Below are 20,599 nucleotides of genomic sequence, written 5' to 3'. Positions count from 1 at the left end.
GCCAGGTTTGCCACTCATAGTATAGAACTGCTATGTTGTGTACTTTCAATGGCAAACCTGGCTTGAATAAAGGTATAATTGCACAGCAAGAAGTGGTGAAGTGCTATGACTTTCCTTTAAATATTTTGCTACGTGATGTGGCCATACGTCTAGGAACAGCACCATCATGTATATCAACACCTGAGGAGTGTTCGTAGTACTCAACTTATTTCTGTTTGTATTCTATGGGAGACAGCCTTTCTATGATGTAGATCTTTCTGGATAATGACTTTCGTGAGGAATTAACATTATTCATGCAATTGCAGTTATAGTTAGTTTGCAATGTTCTTTGAAGTAAGCCTGTGTAAAGCTTTAGGAGCTGCAATAGCTCTATAAGTATCTAGACACCACCTACTAGCAGTTACAGAAGAGACAGAACATGCTCCAACACTGAAATTTGCGGGAGTGGAACTAATGAAAGACATTTTCAACTTGATTATTAATGACCTGGAGGTGGGCATTGAAAGTACTGTTTCTATTTTTGCAGATGATACTAAATTGTGCAGAACTATAGGTTCCATGCAGGATGTTGCCACTTTGCAGAGTGATTTGTCTAAGTTGGAAAACTGGGCAGCAAACTAAAAAATGAGGTTCAATGTTGATAAATACAAAGTTATGCACTTTGGCAAAAATAATATTTATTCAAGTTATACACTAAATGGCAGTGTGATGGGAGTTTCCTTAAATGAGAAGGATCTAGGGGTTTTTGTAGATAACTTGTCTAATTCTGGGCAGTTTCATTCTGTGGCTACTCAAGCAATTCAAGTTCTGTCGCATAAAATATGGCATTAACTCAAGAGATGAAAATTTTTATATAACTTTATAGGTCCCTGATAAGGCCTCATCTGGAGTATGCAGTGCAGTTTTGGACTCCAGTCCTTAAGAGGGATATAAATGAGCTGGAAAGAGTGCAGAGACGAAGTGCAACTATATTGGTTAGAGGGATGGAAGACTTAAATTATGAGGGTAGACTGTCAAGGTTGGGGTTGTTTTCTCTGGGAAAAAAGGCACTTGCAATAGGACATGATTACACTTTACATTATAGACAAATAGCGCAGGACCTTTTTATCTATAAAGAGGATCACCGTACCAAATGCCACCCCTTCAGACTAGAAGAAAAGAACTTTCATTTGTAGCAACGTAGGGGGTTCTTCACAGTCAGGACAGTGAAGTTGTGGAATGCACTGCCAGGTGATGTTGTGATGGCTGATTCAGTTAATGCCTTTAAGAATGGCTTGGATGATTTCTTGGACAGACATAATATCAAAGGCTATTGTGATACTAAGCTCTATAGTTAGTATAGGTATGGGTATATAGAATTTAATTAAAGTATGGAGGAGTGTATGTATGGATGCAGATTGAACTTGATGGATTTTGTCTTTGTTCAACCCAATTTAACTTACTTACTTTGTAACATAGAAAACAGATGACACCTACAAAAGTAGTTCTAATCGTTCTCCCTTTTGAAGGCAATATCAATAAAGAGGAGCTGATATGACCAGCATGGGCATTTGGGATGTAAGGAGGATTTTACAATGCCTATTCCGATAAAGAAAAATATTGTATTTATAGTTAAATCATTTTATGTTTGCACAAAAAAATCAAAGTATTCAGGCAAGTGTACTGGAAAATAGCTTGTTGTACTTGAGCAGTACTTATTTCCAGCCGCACTGGTTATATTGACTATAAACTGTTAAAGCCTGCCATAATTCTGGATTAACCCCAGGTTTCAAACCATTTATTTGAAACAACATAACTGTCCTTAGTTCAACTTCCATGCTTTTTTTTTCTCTACCATATGATTCACATTTGCATTGCATTGACCTAACTTAATATATACAAAGCATTGTGTCCAATGTTAAAGTATGTTTACTTACTTTCCCAAGTCTGTTTAACATTATTTTACCAAAAATAACTGCTTGTTTATATTTCTACAATATTTGAATGTATTCAATTTTATAATTCTAAATTTCAGCAGTTGTCTCGTAGCCTTATTCGCATGCTAGTTCCAATTTGCTTACTACTTGAATTAAATTTACATTTTTATAAAAAGAAATTTAAGCCCACAGGGAAACAGTTTTTAATAATTCAAGAGATAAAGTAATATGCGTAAGGGTTGCCAACATTCCCTCTAGAGAGCCTAATTTTCATAAAATTATTACATCAAACAAGCTCTAAACCATAGAAAGCAAAAATATTCATTACAGTTACATGAAGCACAATAGATCTGACTAAATGTATTCTATTCGCAAAGTCTTGATTCTTAATGAATGGATTCCTCAAATCTCAGAGCTCCCAGGTTACCAATTTTTGAATTGTTTCAAGATGTAAGACTATTTTGCTCTAACATGAGTGCACTATTTAATGTGAGGAGGTTTAGGTTTATTTTGCAATTGGTTTTCATTTTTTTATATTTGTTTTTTTAATTATTTAGGTTTTTATTCAGCAGCTGTCCAGATTGCATTTTAAGCAATCTGGTTGCTAGGGTCCAAATTACCCTAGCAACCATGCACTGATTTGAGGGCCTGAATAGAAAGATGAATAATTAAAATTAGCAATAACAATAAGAGGGTTCTTTAACAAAGTCTGGATTTATCTCAATATTTTCTGAAAAAAACTCCAACCAAATCCACACTGGTTTTTTGGCGTATTTATTAATACACTTTCCTGAAAATTTTGTTTGTGGGAAAAAATCAAATTTTTAGGAATTTCTACTCAAAAACTCAAATTTTTGGGATTGTTGCCCAAAACCCCAAAAAACTTTAGATTATTGCATGAAACCCAGCGCAGATCAAAAAATCTTTGGTATTCTCCCATTGACTTATATGCAACCTCGGCAGGTCTGGGATGCCAGATTTTCGGATTCTGACTTTTTCCATCCTCAGGGTATAATACATTCTGAAAAATTTGTGTTTTTTTAAAATTACTAAAATTTGATGCCGATTTTCGGCATTCGGAGTTGTAAATATCCCGCTAAATGTGTAGCAGAGTTTTTGTTTTTTAGATAGGTTCAGTAAAACCGATGTGAATGTTGGAGAGAGTCAGAAAAAGAAGGCAACTAATTAAAAAACTATACAAAACAAAAAGTGATGACCAACTGAAAAGTTTCTTAGAATTGGCCATTCTATAAAATACTATAAGTTAACTTAAATGTGAACCACCCCTTTAAAACCCCTGAGGTAGTGTGCAACGTGTACTTGTACTTTTCAGTGCTTTAGCACTTTTGTACTGTGGATAATTAAATGACCACTTATATTTTTAAGACTGGCTTGTAATTAGTTGCAAGTATTTAGTGGTGGGTTGGGAGACTTTTTGTTTGTGCTCTTTTTTTATTTTTCAAATAGGACCGCAAGGGAGGCCCCTTAAAACTAGGCATAGACCCCTGGTGCATTTATAGTGTATAGTTTAATCCCATTTAACAATTTACCCAAAAGCTTTTACATTTGTAGCATTATCCTATAGGTTACAGATGCATATGTACCCACACTGTGCTGCTGCAGACCAAGCAGTGTGTGAATGCACGTTAAGTTTTGCGAAACAGGGGGGTCACGGCAGGAAGAATCCTGTGAATCTAGGTATGGATCTGGGCTTGCAGGGTCCTCCAGGTTTTTTCCCGGTGTCCCGCCACCCCAGTCCGTCCCTGTGTACTAGATTACATTAGACAAGTATTAGATCTGGGTAATAGTGGCCATAATATTATGTTATTTGAACAAAAAAGCAAACTTCAACTCCCTAAAAACATTACTTTAGCAGGTGGGTAGAGATAGTTCTTTTTAGTTAAAAACACAGAACAGAAATGCTTGTTATTTAAAACTACATTAAATCATTCATATTCTCAGTGTATATCCTTGAGAGAAAATGAACCCCCTTTTTGACACAAGCTCATTTAGTTAGGCTTATGTCGAGAATAGACGCATAAACAATAAAAATGCTTACACAAACAGATTCTCTCTTTCGGTTCTTATCTGTTAAGATAAGTAAGAAGGAAGCTTATGTTTGTACAATATGTATAATGCAAGGAAGAGTATCCCTCACACTTCCCATTCTATGAGCACCAACCCCCTGAATGTGTCAAGTTAATTTTCGCTTTAAACGGTACCAAAGGTGAGAAGCTGCTTGCATTCTTTATTTTCAAGCAGCAGTGATATGAAATTCCAAAAAAGTGCAAATCATAACCGAGAAATAGAACATGATGAAGACTTGAGCCTCTTTTATATTTAGAAAGAGTAAACTTTAGCTTAGTTTCCACCGCAAATCTTCATTTATGCAAGGGATTTTAGAATAATAAATCATCTACTTCTTCTCAAAGTAAGAGGTTAATGGTTTAGCATGTTTTAAAAGTAAGTTGAGCATGTAAGTTGATCATGTCATATAAACATAAAGGATTTGCAAGTAGCACGTTTGACCTTTTGAGCTTGGCTATAGCTCAGTCTACGACACGTCCCACAGGCATACTTTATTTTTATTTCAAAGTTCTTGGCATCTTTCGGGGTCAATAGACTTCAAAAGATAATAACACTGTAGGCTCACCTCTGTACCGATACTCTGGTTAAACATTTTTATAAGACACTATCTTGATTTAGTAATGCACAAAGCGTAACGCTAAGTTTGCTTAATCGCTACATCATACTGTATTTGTTTTTGTTCTTGTTATAATGAATGTATTGGCATAAAGTTACAAAGCAAGTTAAATAATTTACAGTGTTATGTTTAGATCTCATTGCATGGATCTAGAAACAGAATGCCTAGTTTGACTTCATATGTTGAGAGAAGAGGGATACTTTCATGTAGATCAAACATTGCTTCTTGCACCTAAATGCTATTCAGAAATTACACCACTGCTAACACAATATAGAATTCACATTCAACAGCACAAATAGTCGATTTACACTTAACCATACTTTGTAATACTAGTTTGGATATTCTGTACCAAACGAAACTAAATTCTGTACTATTTATTCAATGTTTAAAAGGCAAATGCACCCCAAAATAAAAATGTGCCTAATAAAAGAAAACATAATTCTAAGCAATTTCCATTATACATTCATTGAAAACAGTATTTGCTTAACTTCTGGTTTTTACTTTATAAACAATGTTGCAACAGTCTTAGTTCCCCAGCAAAGACAGGTCTGTTATTCAGCTGCCTTGTGTTACATTGTATCAACAGTCTGTGCCACCAGTGCAGAGAATAAAAAAGGGACAAACAAACACTGCTTTAATTAGCAATACATACAGTATACAAATAACCTAAAAACCATAGAAAATTTGTAACAAATGTATTTTGCAAAGTTGCTTAGAATTACAGTATTTTCTCTTTTATTAGGCAAAATTTTATTTTGGGATTGACTTGTCCTTTAAGATCAAATTCATCAATCGCAGTATTCAAAGCCTGATTTAACTATAATCAAAGTGATTGTGTTTCCTCTCAGCCACTGGCAAGTACAGTATGAGTTGAGGACCCCAGCCAGCATTTATGAATATCTTTTGGCTGACCAATAGCAAAAATAGAAAGTTGTGTTCACCACTATACAATTTTTAATTTTTAAGTGGGGGTTCAATAAGGGTGTGATCACAAAATGAATACAGATAAAACATTTGGATTTCTTTTTTACAAATCATAGTTTTTCTCTTGAAATTAGTTTTTTTTTTTAAAATTGCTCTTAATCTCTAAAAATGTGAGATTTATTAAGGGGGTATACCCACAAATAGATTTTTGACTCAAGCTCGAAAACTAGAATTTTTAGTGGAAAAAATCATACCTTAATAATTATAAAATAATAATGCCTATAATTGTTAAAACCACAAAAAACTGTAATACAAAACTTCAGCAAGTAAAAGCGGTCAAGGTCCCATGTGCTGATACAGTTCGGACTTTTTTTCAGCCATTCAGACTTTTAGAGGTTTTTATATTTTTTTCTGCTTGTAATTGTCCAAAATTGTTTTAAAGTATGGATGCACCGAATCTACTATTTTGGATTTGGCCGAACTCCCAAATCCGCATATGCAAATTAGGATTTGAATCCTGCTGAAAAAGGCCGAATCCTGGCCAAATCCCGAACCAAATCCTTGATTCGGTGCATCACTATTTTAGAGGTATTCTTTTTTTAGCAGATTATTCAGCATTCATTTTGTTTTTCGTTCGTACTTTTTATAATCAGATCTTTTAATAACTTTCAAGCTTTAATACCACTTAAATTCAACCTTTAATAAGAGGGCCTCTCCAATATTTAGTTCATAAGGCTACTAGAAAATGCCCTCCCTTTTAAACAAAGCAGAATCGTATGTCCATATATTGCAATGTATTCAAGTTTGCCAATTACGTCATAATCACCCCTGGTTTGTCAGGTCCTACATAACAAGCTGTGTAAGCTGTATAGATGTATTGCCCCACTTTCCTATATCCTTTCATTGTATTCCATGCTTTTCACAATGTTATCATTTCCTAGCAGATACCAGCACACACAAATGTATATTTTTTGCATAATTTTGTGTTGGTGAACTTCAAATCTAGGTTTTTGCTTTTTTTCCCCCCATATTACGGTTATGTACTGCTTGGCTAGTGGAGCTAGTTATTGCATTTTTTGAGGCCAGTGGAAATGCTCGTTCCAGCTTCGGTGTATGACTGCAGAAGCAATGGAAATGTATTGCTGAGCTAACACTACTATACATAATGAAATAGAAGTTAGGAATAACAAGTACACCAAAAAGATTTTAAAAAAGAAGTAAATGAGTATGTATTTTACGTTTATTCAGTGTGCTGTTTTTCATGGTCAAATTACTGGAAATATGTACTCATATTTCTTGCATAAAGGAAACACACCATATGTGTGGCTTTTTATAATTATATTGAATGCAAAGCCAATGACACCATTAAATAAAATCCCACAATATATTTACATGTGCTCTTCATTTATTCAGAAATTATAGCCCAATTCTAAAAAGCTTGAAATTTTAAAACACCTGTTGTGCCTTTGTAAGGCTTTTAATGGCAGTTTGTAAACGTGTATAATCTATGGATCAATTGAGCACAGTAAACTAGGTTATCTTTGTTTAGGCAACAGGTACAATATGTCTGAACACAGTATGGTTGATAGCAAACACACTGCAGTGAAAACTATGACATATATATTTAGCTGCACAGATTAATCAATCATTTCCATTTTTAGTCTTTTTATAAAAGTTTGTTGCAGCTGAGTGCGCTGAGCTACTGAACAAAGTCACCAAGGTATTGCTATATTCATATAAATACTGTAAATGTAGTCATTTAATACAAACATCACATTACTATTATTTTCATAAACTACTGGAGACATTTTTTTCATAAAATCACTTTGTTTGTTTAGATAACATAACAGTTGGCTTAAACAAAATATTTCATAGACTCAGATTTGAGTAATTTGAATTAGAAATGTTATGATTTTAACTGATGCAATTAGATTTATTTTGTATTAACATATAAAAATAATAGTTTTCTTGGCCATAGTAGGATGTATTATGATTTACTGCATTGCCAGTCAGTAGCTGTGGCTGCACACATTTTTCCTATTTCCATTTTACCTTGGATCATACAAATAGTACTTTGACTTGAACATATATTTTTAATCTCATTTTTGCAGGATAACCACTATTTCATTTAAAAGAGTAGTACAAGAGCATTGTGTTATATACAGCAATACCCTTGAGATAAATTGCAATTGACTATTGAAAGGTTTTTGAATTGTTTTGGCTTTATTTTACTTTTTTCTGTATGGTTACTTAGCTATCCAACCCACAACGTTGCTGTAAGGGTAAGTGGAATCAAAAATAATATAAATAAAATGTATTGCCAATCGTCCTAAAATACCGAGTCAGTTCTAAGTTGAATTATTCCTTTAATTATGTTTTAAATATGTTAGTGCTAAATTAGACGGGTTTCACTTACAAATGTTTTATACAATCTGGTGTTTCCAAATTAACTGTTCTACCATCTGTGGTTTTGACCAAAACAGAGCAACTGATGACAAATACAGTATGTGCATATAAGGCTCATCAGTAAATAAAAAAAAGTGTTCAAACTCCAATGATCTGACTAAACCTTAAAGTTTGACTACTGCTCCGGAGCAACTGGATACCTTATCCCTCAGTTTCTGTACAGTCAGCAGGGATGCTAATAAAGAAGGGTTTTAGAGTTAGGAAAACTTAATTTACATGATGTCTTAAAAAAGTGAAGAGTAAATGAAAATCAAAACTTGATTTAATCGGATTGCAGAATCGGATAGCTCAATTTTTCCAGGCTTTTACCCGGATCTGCTAGAATTTTTCTAGCTTTGCCTGAAAATCCTGAAAAAGTTGGATTTTTGGGCTAAACCCAGCACAGACTGTGAAAACTTGATTTATACAGGACCTCGACAAGTCTGAAATGGAGGATTTTCTGATTTGGGCTTTTTGCAGCCTAGAGGTATAATAAATTTGGTAAAATTAGATTTTCTTTCTTGTGAAGAAAACTTAAAATTTTCAATATTTAAATATTAGGTCCCCTAAATAGCCTCCTTTGTGTTATTGTAATGAAACCTTTCCAGAAAAAATAACCCTTTAAAATCTTTTTATTAATTTATGTTATCATTGTTTTAACTTGTGCTCTCCAAAAACAACCCCACTACCCTTCATCTGCATTTTGTAGGCAGGCCCGAGAGAAGCAGATCTGCTTTTTCTGTAGCTCCGTGTAACTGAAGCAGGCAATTTTGAGCCAATCTCCGCTCCACTCCTGATGCTGTTTTCAGTGACTTCCATTTCTTTTCATATTTTTAACTCACATTTTGCCATTAGGTACAGCATGAATTTAGAACTGAAAACACAGAATACTCTAAAATCTTTGAAAAAGTTATTTTTGTAATGGCTCTATATATCATTGAAAGCAGCTGACTCAGGATTCTTAACTTGGAGGAGTTTTCCTCCATGGTTCAATAAATCTGTATAAGACCATAGAGACTCTGTGTCAGTAGAATGCAAGTAAGAGAGATCTACCTGCCGCATTGGCAAGCCTATACCCCTCCCCCCTCAATAAACAGGCATTTTTAATGTATACATGTGTAAGGCCACTCACCGTCTCCAGATGGATGTCTGTTCCTGAAACGTCCTTGCAGGCAAGTTGTCAGTCGCCAGCGGTGACGCGCCCGTGCGTTCGTGCGCGAGCGTTCGCCTTGTCGCGCGTGCGCCTAGTCGCGCCCGCGTCTTGGCGTGCGCGCGTACGTTCGTACTCGCTGTGCGTCCTTGCGCATGCGAATTGACGCTGGGCCTATAATTCCACTGCTAACATGTGAACAAGTTGCTTGGTTATCTTGGACATTTCCTAAAGACCCCAGCACTGTTTATTGACTTCCTGATATCGACCCGGCTATCCTTGACTCTGCTTGAACGCTACCTGCATCTGACCTCGGCCTGTTGACTCTGAACCTAAGCTGCCTGCATCTGACCCCGGCCTGCCTGACTTCGAACCTGAGCTGCCTGCATCTGACCTCGGCCCGTCTGACTTCGTCCATCTTGATCCCTACTACTACTTATCCGGACTCTCCGGCCTCTTTTCACGGCGCATCCTACCTGTTCCACCTTCAGGTTAGTCTGCTGTCGGTGGAAGCTGCTCGTGAGCCCTCCTCTACAAAAGATCCACCTAACGTCTAAACGTAAGTCTAACATACATGCATGTGTGTCAATTAACCTATATTCAAGATTATTTGCTGAATTTCAATTTGTTCTTCTCAAAATAATAGATTAATTGTTTCATGATGAGATTCTCCACTTGAGCAGATATTAGCCCAAAATATACACATGAGCTTTTGGCAGAAACAGAATGAATAGAATTCACTCATCTCTGTTATTACACAGTTTTTAACCTGCATCAAAAATGTATGGTGAAACATTTGCTTAAACCCTAAAAACATTTTTGGCAACCTCAATTGGACATCAGCAGGTGGTATCTAGAGATAGTTAACAATTGTTTGAATATGAAACATAGAGGCTACAAACCTTTACACAATCTGTAAACATATGTTTTTAATTTGCAAGATGCAAAAAAAGCTGGCCTGACCCTTCATGAAGCACAGAGTGTACATTTTTGTAAAATATTAAAAGATGCACAAACAATGGTTGAATTAAATGGTGTGTATCAAAACAAGTTCCAGTTAAAATCTCCCATGTGTATATCAACAATGTCTGTTGTATTTGTGAGCTTTCAGCTGGATATGGGGTCCATGTATGAGATATAAAGAGTTATGATGCTTTGGGGGAAATGTAATAAAATTTGCAAATAAAAATTTGCATGTCCCAATGTAATATTCTTCATTAGGCTTTTATTGCATTGCGAATGTTAATTGAAAGAGATGTAACCTTCGATGTTTAAATTCGATTATTTAAAGTTATACTGATTTGAAACATTGGTTGGGGCCTCATGTATACTCATCTTTTGGACCTAGGACAGGGCAATTTTTTATTTATTAAAAACTTCTACCAAGTGGTACAACTTCACATTTCAGGTATTGCAACTGATGCCTAGTGGTAGTGCAATAGATATAACATTGTGTTATTCCACATTGAACAAGATATTAGTTTCAAAATAATCACCCCTCTCCCCAAAAAATCGGTGCATGTGACAAGTAACACTTATATTTAAAGTGGTAATATATAAATTCCATATATATAAATTCCATACAAACAGCATGCATTTATATATTATAGACTTTATATTTACATAATGTTTGTGCACTTTATCTGTTTTCTTTATTCTTTGGAGAAATGTCATAATCTATTATTTGTTAATGTTTTGTTCCCAGGCTTTTAGTTTTTCATTTCTACATATTGCAGAAAAACATACATTTAAGTGGTTATTTATTAATGTTCAAGTTGTGTTTTCCACTAAAGTTCGAGTATTTCAGATTATTTTGGTCAAAACTCACATTTCCTGTTAAAAAAAAAAACCTTGAATTTTCAAGATTTATTATATCCCGACCCTGGAAATATCTTGAATCCAAAAATACATCTAAAACCTGTCAAGGTCATGTAAAAGTCATTGGCAGAGGTCACTTGAACCATTTGAAGATGTTAATAGCCTTCATGATGTTAATCATAATTAGTGCAATTCAAGTTCTCAATTCAAGAGTTTTCGGGTTTTCCCAATTCTAACTCACAGAATCAAGTTTTTTTCCACTTGAGTTTATTTTGTTTAAATAAGATTCTGGTTGAATTTAAGGGGCAGATTTATCAGAGGTTGAGGTGAATTTTTGAATGAAAATTTTTGAGCTATTTTTTAAAAAAAAGGCGAAAATTTGAATATCAAAATTTATCATGTACTGTCTCTTTAAAAATTCGACTTCGATCATTCGCCATCTAAAACCTGTCGAATTGCTGTTTTAGCCTATGGGGGACCTCCTAGAACCAATTTGGAGTCAATTGGTGGACTTTGAAAAATCTAAGTTTTTTGGGGGGGGAAACTTTGAATCGAATTTGATCGAATGCGCTATTCCTTCGATTCGTAAGATTCAAATTTGGCCAAATACGGACCTATACGATCAAAATCGGACCTATTCGCCCAAAAAAAAAAACAGACTTAATTTTGGTTGATCTTTTTGAATTTGAATTTCAAAGTTTTTTCAATTCGAAATTCGACCCTTGATAAATATTCCCCTAATTGTGATAAGTAAGCATTCCAGCTACTTTCAAAGGGGCTTTAGGTAGTGAAAACATAGGTAACAGAAAAGATATATGGGTTAATGCAATAAGGGGCACATTTATTTAGATTGAGTGAAGGATTAGAATGAAAAATACTTCAAATTTCGAAGTATTTTTTTGGCTACTTCGACCATCGACTACGACTTGACTTCGAATCGAACGATTTGAACTAAAAATCGTTTGACTATTCGACCATTCGATAGTCGAAGTACTGTCTTTTTAAAAAAAACTTCGACCACCTACTTCGCCGCCTAAAACCTACCGAGCATCAATGTTAGCCTATGGGGAAGGTCCCCATAGGCTTTCTAAGTAATTTCTGATCGAAGCAAAATCATTTGATCGATGGATTAAAATCCTTCGAATCGTTCAATTCGAAGGATTTAATCGTTCGATCTAACGATTTTTCCTTCGATCGTTCGATCTAACGAATTGCGGTAAATCCTTCGACTTCGATATTCAAAGTTGAAGGATTTAACTTCGATGGTTGAATATCGAGGGTTAATTAGTAAATGTGCCCCTAAGTGTTTAACGCAATGAATTGCATAGCGGACACAAGAAAGGTTGCACTTATCACATGAAATGTACCATGTCACTTTGCACTGAATTGAGGCCTTTATTTTCAAAGCAACAAGCCACTAACATGTTGTTAACTGATCCTTGATGCTCTAAAGCTGGCCATAGATGCAAAGATCTGATCGTACGAATCGAGGATTCGTACGATTTTCGAACTGTGTGTGGAGAGTCCCGTCATTTTTCGTCCGGCGGAGATCGGTCGTTTGGTCGATCGGACAGGTTAGAAAATTTCTGTCGGCTGCGGATAATATCTCTGCGTGTATTGCCGATCGTACGATTTTCAGTGGGAGACTGTCACTAGCTTTGGTTGGACATAGATATCGTACGATTGCTGTCAGGGGCAGAACATTGCTGATCTGTTCTTTTACTAATCTGACTGGTAAGACTTTGATCTGAATGGTTAATGGCGGGTCGGGAGATGGGAAAGTCCGATCGTACGATGATTCGTACGATCGGATCTTTGCATCTATGGCCAGCTTTAGTGGAACAATTCCCAACTTCTTACTACAGAGGAAAGTATGATTTCATACCATGCAGATGTGTTTGTGTTAGACTATAATGTGAATACATTCTTAATTCAAAGTACATAAAGGTACTATATACCTAGTTTGAACTCACATTTTGAGTGTGCTGTTGGCAGAACAAAGAACATTGTGTGCTTGAAACATTTCTGGAACACAGCATTATTTGTGAGGTTAATTCAAAAGCATTATATTTATAGCTTTGTCCTTGGCATGTTACATTCACATGTTGTTTCATACAGGATATGCATTCCTTCTGGCCATTATCTGAGAAATGCAGTATTTAACATCACTTTTTATTTTATTTTATCTTATCCTTTGTTTGACCAGTCTTTACATCTCTACAAAAGCTACTGCACTTGACTTTTATTGCCTTTATTTAGCTTTAAATTGTAACAAACATTTATCAGGATTCAGGCACTTGCAATATTTCCTTCAGTTACCAAGGATTTGCACATTTATAAATGTTTTGCCTGGCAGACTGCTTAGTCCAGCTGGACCCAAACAGTGTTGCAGTTTGGGTCCTGGCTTTACAACGGCAATCTCTACATATGGCTGTAAATAGTTCCCGTGTTTGCAAAAGGGTGCCTTCATTTTTAGTCAAAGCAACATATTTCTTGACCTCTGATGAACCTCAATAATAACAAATTTATTATAAGGTGTTTTTAGAAGAAAACTACATGTATATCGGTAATATATAAATAAAGGATAACAAATAGTGATGGGTGAATTTATTCGCCAGGCGCGAATTTGCGGTGAATTGCTGTAATTCGTGAAACCACTGCAAAATTTCTCCAGCTAAAATTCGCCGTTGTCCAAAAAAATGGACGACGACGTTAGTTTTTTTTTGGAAGCTGGTGCATTTTCGCCAGCGGATTTGCACCAAAAAAACGAGACGCCGGCGTCTGTTTTGTGAATTTCACTGGAAATTCGCTAATTTTTCGGCGAAGCGAAAAGCCCCAAATTCGCCCATCACTAATAACAAAAGCATTGCCTATGTTGAATGCCCCCCCCCCAATTTAATAATAAAATAAAGCTGTTTCTTTTTAAAAACTGCTGGCATGGCTTTTCCAAAGTCATGTAATTTGTGTGTAATATGTCAAGATTCAAGAGAATGCTTAGAATCAATGGACTGTTAAGTCTAAATCATGTTACACATCCCATTTAAAGGTTTTCTTTGCATTTAAATTTGATGTTTTACATATCTAATTCCAAGACAACCTCCGCCAATACGGTCTAATTGTGTTGTGGCCATTCAGCTCAGGCAAAGGTGAGCACAATGTACTAATAATGACCGACTGATAACAGAGCAAACAGATTAAAATACATCTAAAAGGAGTAATGAAATCCCATAATAACCCTTTTTTATTGTAACACCATTTCAATTTTAGTACTGTTATTTTATTTCACATCAGAGTTTTGGATTTCACATATTTATATGTTTGTTGAATGCATCTGTATATTGTGCCCCTAATCCTTATCTCTTTCATTCTCGTTGTTCAATCAGCCACAGGCATCTACAACCAGTAGTGCAGTAAAGTTAATGACCCATTTAGATAAAGGAGAATTTAAGATTCTATGTCTTTTCTTGTGGTATAGTGGCTCTGATACTGTATATGCCTGCCTAAAAGCAAGACAGGTCTGTTTGCCAGAAAGGAAACTGATATAATCACATGGTTACCTAGAAAAAGTATTGAACAATACAGTTTTTCCCTAAAACGACGCCATCTTTCCAAAGGAAATATATGCCGAGTCATCTAGTAACTTCAGTTCCCTATGAATTTGTGTCTTTATACAGTCCTAAAACTCCTTACTGGCCACAATTTAAACATTTAAATATGAAGATCATTCTGCATGAAATGATGTGTTTCTCACAGTGGTGAATTCATCTGCATTATAAATGATTAATGTGGACAGTGATGGCACATATCAAATAAAGAGTGTAATTAAGATGTGGTAGGATAATGTTTTACTAGCGAATATTTCTTCCTGTACTGATTTTAGCTTTCATTAATATTTTATCATTAATATTCTTTGCATATGATCTGCCAACCCAAGCAGTTTTCATTATTTTAGTTTGTAACTAGACTCCAGCACAAAAGTTTCGTTTATTTTTTACTTCAAAGTGTAGAAAAACATTCAGTTCTGGTGCCAAATCAAGATGGGAGACATAATGATAAAACCGCTAAATATTTTTTTGTCAGGAATAACAAGAACAAAACAAATGGAACCAAGCAAAATACGGACAGATGGATGTATCAGTTAAGCCTACATTCAGATGAACAGATAGTAAAGATAACCGAAAATCTGGATTTGTGTTGTGGCATCTGTGGCAGGTCATATTTAATATAGACTACATTTAAAGAAATATATGACATAAAATATTATTTATTCAAATCATAGAGATAAACTGAAATCATTCTATCATTGCATTTAAAAGTTGACATCACATTTGGTGCCTAAGCAGACTATTAACAATAAAACCACAGAAGAAATTCAGAGCAGTTTGGGGAATATTTGGCTTTTGGGGAACATCAAGCATAAAACATCAAAGGAATTATTAGGGCAAGCTGAATATGTTTACTATAGAGAGGAAACATGAGAATAGAAGATTAGCAAATCTCTGTAGGGGTGACGTTAAATTGACAGTGGATTACTTACACTTTATACTCTTTTTTTGGGGGGGGGGTGTAGGCTTGGTTTGACCTAGTCTATCATTGCATACACGTTACAGGAAAGACGGCATCTGCACACTCAGTAAGCAGAATTTCCATGTGACATGTGTCAAGCCTAAAAATATTCAGTCATATTCAGCCTTGTGTCCAAATTGTTTTAATCTTATTAGACCCCATTTCAGAAGACTTGAATTTGGTTTCTGCAAAAATGACCGTGATACATCACAAACATGTACTTCAACATAAAGAGGGGGGTTTTTACAGACATACTGGTTGAACACAGAGGGATGGGTGAAAGTGGGTGGAGTAGATTAGAAAGAATTGTATGAATAGAGTGGCTTTCTGATTTTAAAGAGGAGAAAGACCTTTCAGAGCAGTGACAGTTCACCCAAACGTTGCTGGACCACAACTGCCAGAACTCTCCAGCATATTATTAAGGGTTAATTATGGGAGCTGTAGGCTAGCAACCATAGAGAGATGTTCTAAATACAACACTGTACAATAAAATGTCCTCCATGGTTAGCAGCCCAAGTGATGTAGTTAGAATCCTGTCTTCTCCCTTTACACTTCTTGTATTTATATAAACGATTTCAAGGCATTAAACTATTTTTCTTGTTTCTCTGATGACCTAAACAACATTATATTGACCGTTTGACCGTTGATAACAGTGATAATATAGTGAATAAAGTACCCCCTCTTGTAAAATATAAGGATATTATAAGTTACCGAGGAGTTTCATGACCATATAAAATCACGAGGCCGAAGGCCGAGTGTTTTTATACAGGTCATGGAACTCCGAGGTAACTTCTAATATCCTCATATTTTACAACTGGGGGTACTTTATTTATTATAATACACAAATTTCAGTGAGTCATATGACAGAAATGACATCAGAACTCACCGTTTATAACTGATGACATCAGAACTCACCGTTTATAAGGATATAATTTACAAGATATTCATGGCTTTTGTGTATTATACTGGAATATTGGCAAATAGTGATGGGCAAATGTGCACCGTTTCACTTTGCCGAAAAATTTGCGAATTTCGCGAGAAATTCACGAAACGGCGCTGGTGAAAATACGCCGGAGTCAAAAAAACGGACACCGGCGTCCACTTTTTTTTGACACCGGCGAATTTTTGCCAGCAAATTTTCACCCCCATTTTGCAAATGTATTTGCCCGCGGCGAATCACGCAAATTCGCAGCAAATTCTCGCCTGGCAAATAAATTCGCCCATCATTATTGCCAAACAAAAATTGCATGTGGATTACAATAAGTGGGATAGCATAGACATACAGTAACTGACAACTGACATGCTATTCGAGAACCCTCTGGTATTTGCAAATACAGTACATGTAAAACTATTTTGAGCTGTATTAAAAAAAGAGTTAATGTCCAGCTAAAATGTCCTGCAGACAAATTGTTAAAATGCCAGGACAATTGAAGCATAGACACCATGTGACACAGCTAGGGTAGTTTAAGGTACACCTTTAGGATGGGATGGCTCATTGAAGTCCAGATCCCATACCGTGGAATGATCAGGAAGAATAAATCTAAGCCTGAATACATAGATTTAGAATGTGACCAAAATAGAGTGTTTTAGGGAAAGGCTATGTTCCTTTCATTAATGTCCTAATGCCTCTGTACTCCGTTAATTAACTGAAATTAAACTGCACAGCTTTGCTGATCGGTTTGTAATCTGCAAAGAGGCTTATTTATCTCACTGACTGTAGCAATTCCCTGTTCATTTTAGTTTACAAAAAATCAGCAATTTCTTTGCTGATTTTTTTTGTAACAAAATATACCTGTGGGCCTCAGTCTGGAGACTGAGTCTTTTTATATTTCCATATTAATTGTAGTAACCATTATAAATTGCATCCTTAATTGGCTTTTGAAGACTTTTTGAACTAGGCTAATTAAATCCATACGGTACTATTGACTCCAACCCGATGTCATCTCCCTGCCTGCAAATATATTGAGAACTTGTGTTTTTATTGAGTAACTTTTAATGGGATGCAATTTAAGTTTAAAATCTATTTTTCTTTTTTTTTTTTTTGCTTGGCTCTGTCTTATAAAAAAATATGTCTTGTTCTTAAGGGGGACTCAAAGCCACTTGCCAGTTACTAAATAACCTCTTTTGCTATGATTGTGGAAATTGCAATTGGGTACCATAAATAAGGGTCCCAATTAAAACCAGCACTTTTATCCCATGATTATTAGGGTTGTAAATGCAGCTTTTCAATGTAGTAGTATCGTTGTTTTTTAAAGGGATGGTAAACAATGTTGCTTAGCTGTGAATTACGCACATATTGCTTGACTACAAAATTAAAAAAATGTGTTTTTAACATTGTAAATGGTTATTTGAAAAACACTGCAATAGTATATTATCATTATTGGAAGTACAATTTTAAAGTCAGTCGTGTATTCTAGAGTCCCAGTGTGCGACAGGTATTAAAGCTGATGATTATCAATGTGGGATCAGTAAAGGACATCCAATATCCTTTTTATAGGTGTTTAATCAAACTGCTCTTAATTGACGAGCACACATTTGTCTAGTTAAACTATCCCTTCAGGAAGTTTTAGTTTCCTGTTTGTCTTTCTTCGTAACATTTTCTTTGAAGACAGGTCTGGTTTGGCTGCTGAGCGAGCTCAGCTTTTATTTGCACTGTAATAAATACTCTTTTATTTACATCCCTGTATTCATGGATGGTTTCCATTTTGGACAGTACTAAATTTGGCAAAGCAGTTGCTTTGCTTTGACCTGTTTTACTGTCTGTAGACTTACAGAGATCTACGTCTTATCTGCTCATGTTTTATGCCACTAATATATATTATATATATCTTTAAATCTGTGTCGTTAACAAAAACAGACATTAATAAAAATATATTAAACTTAGAGATGTCAGGTTTTAAAAGAAAAGCACAATTCAGCAGTGGCAACTGCAAGAATATACAGCTGAGATTCCCCATCTTTTAGCAACTGCAACTAGGTGGGCCCAGGTGAACATTACTGGGCTGGTGTACCAAACCAATTTTTAAGTGCCACACTAATTGTCCTTGATAACTCTTGCACTGCCTCATGCTGATCCCCCCTGTCCTTAATATTGTTAATAGAGAACTGTCCCTTTGCTAGGTTGTGTCAAGTTTTATTTTTTGAGTAATTTCAACATTACACACATACACACACACTGGCCTCTCCAAATTGTTCAGAATACGGTGCTTAGGGTATAGGGGGCCGGCACCTTCACGAATATGAAGCAATTACTCTAGCACACCTATAATGCAAAAGGGATAACTCCATGTTTAATTGTGTCAAGAAAAAAAATGTTTCTCCCAAATTTCTACAGAAGAAGGCTAGAATTTGTACAGTCATACTTGAAAGATTGTGACCCCTTTTGAATTTTCTGTATAGATATGACTTAAATGTGATCAGTTTTTTCACACAAATCCTAATAATAGATAGTTATAACCCATTTAAACAATTGAGTTAAAAGCATAGTACTTGTTCATTTATTTGTTGGGAAAAATTATCCATATGGCATATTTGTGTGTGGCAAAAGTTTGTGAAACTTTAAGATTCTCAATTAAGGTGGCAATACACGATATGATCCGCTTGTTTGGCAAGGTGGCCAAACAAGTGGACCTTAACCGTTATGCCCACCTAAGGCAGGGCGATATCAGATTAATTTAATCATTTGGCCCTAGGAATGATCGGATTACAACAAAGGAAATGGGCGCCAAAATAATGAGGACCGCATCAACTAGTTTTTGATCAACACGAAAAGTCAAACCTGCCTGATTTATATCTGCCCGATTTTAGGCCTGATAACGATCAGGGAGACTTGTCGGAATGCCCCATACATGGGCAGATAAACTGCCAAATTAATCTAAAGGACCTGTATTGACAACTTTAATCTACCCGTGTATGGCCACCTTAAATCAGGTGTATCAATCAATGGGATGGTAATCAGTTGTGAGTGTGGGAGGCCCCGTCTGATTTAAAGACTAGAAATATGGGTCTTCATTATCCAAGTCTGATCTTAACAACAAAGGTTGTGGAAGTCATGGCTCATATGAAGGAGATGTCTGAGGACCTCAGAAACACAGTTATTAATATTGAAAAGGCTAAGATGGTTGCATACTATTTATAAAAAGTTTGAACTCCACCAGTCCATTGTCAGGCAGATCATGCATAAATGGATACATCATCACTGTTACCCTCTCCAGGAGTGCTTAACAAAGATCACACCAAGAGCAAGGTGTGTTCTAAGGAACTAAAGACCTATCTTGCACTGACAAAGGTCAGTATTCATGAGTCCATCATCAGGAGAACACTGCACAACTATGATGTGCATAACAGAAGACAATTAGAAGAATGACCGGAGGACAGATCAGACCATCATAGAACTTTTTGGCTGGAATGAATAGAGTTTGGTGAAAGTCAAACACTGCATTCCAGCATAAGAACTGTATCCAATCTGTGAAACATAATGGTAGCAGAATCATGGCATGGGCATGCTTTACTGCCTTGGCATCAGAAGGCTTGTCATCATTGATGGAACTATGAATTTTGAACTGTATCAGCAAATTATGCAGAAAAGCAACCCTAAATACATAAGTCAATCTACCAGAATGGCTAAAGCAGAAGAAAGTTAAACTTTTAGAATGGCCAATAAGTCAAACTCCTGGCAAAAATCCTGTAGAAATGGTGTGCAAGTACTGTACCTGAAGCCAGCAGTTCATGCAGTGAAATCAACCAGCTTCTGTTCTGTAGAGAGAAAATTCCTCCAAGCCTCAGGAGGAATTCTTGCTTCCCAAGGGAGGGGGCACACCAGTTACTGAAAGCAAAGGTTTTACATACTTTTGCCATACACAGATATGTAACTTTAGATAATTTTCCTCAATAAATAATGAACACATCATTGATCAACCTGATATGGGTTATTTAACCTGGGTAGGATGAACATGGCAACAGTCATGGGCATTTTACTGTTGATCTGTCATTTTTTGACATATTGGTGGAACTTTCACACTTGCATTCTTTTATCCATTTTTATTATTTTCTTCCTGTTCTTTGCAATGAATTTAC

The sequence above is a fragment of the Xenopus laevis genome, chromosome 3L, assembly GCF_017654675.1.
Source record: "Xenopus laevis strain J_2021 chromosome 3L, Xenopus_laevis_v10.1, whole genome shotgun sequence".
NCBI classification, from domain to species: domain Eukaryota; kingdom Metazoa; phylum Chordata; class Amphibia; order Anura; family Pipidae; genus Xenopus; species Xenopus laevis.
This window is presented reverse-complemented; position numbering follows the sequence as displayed.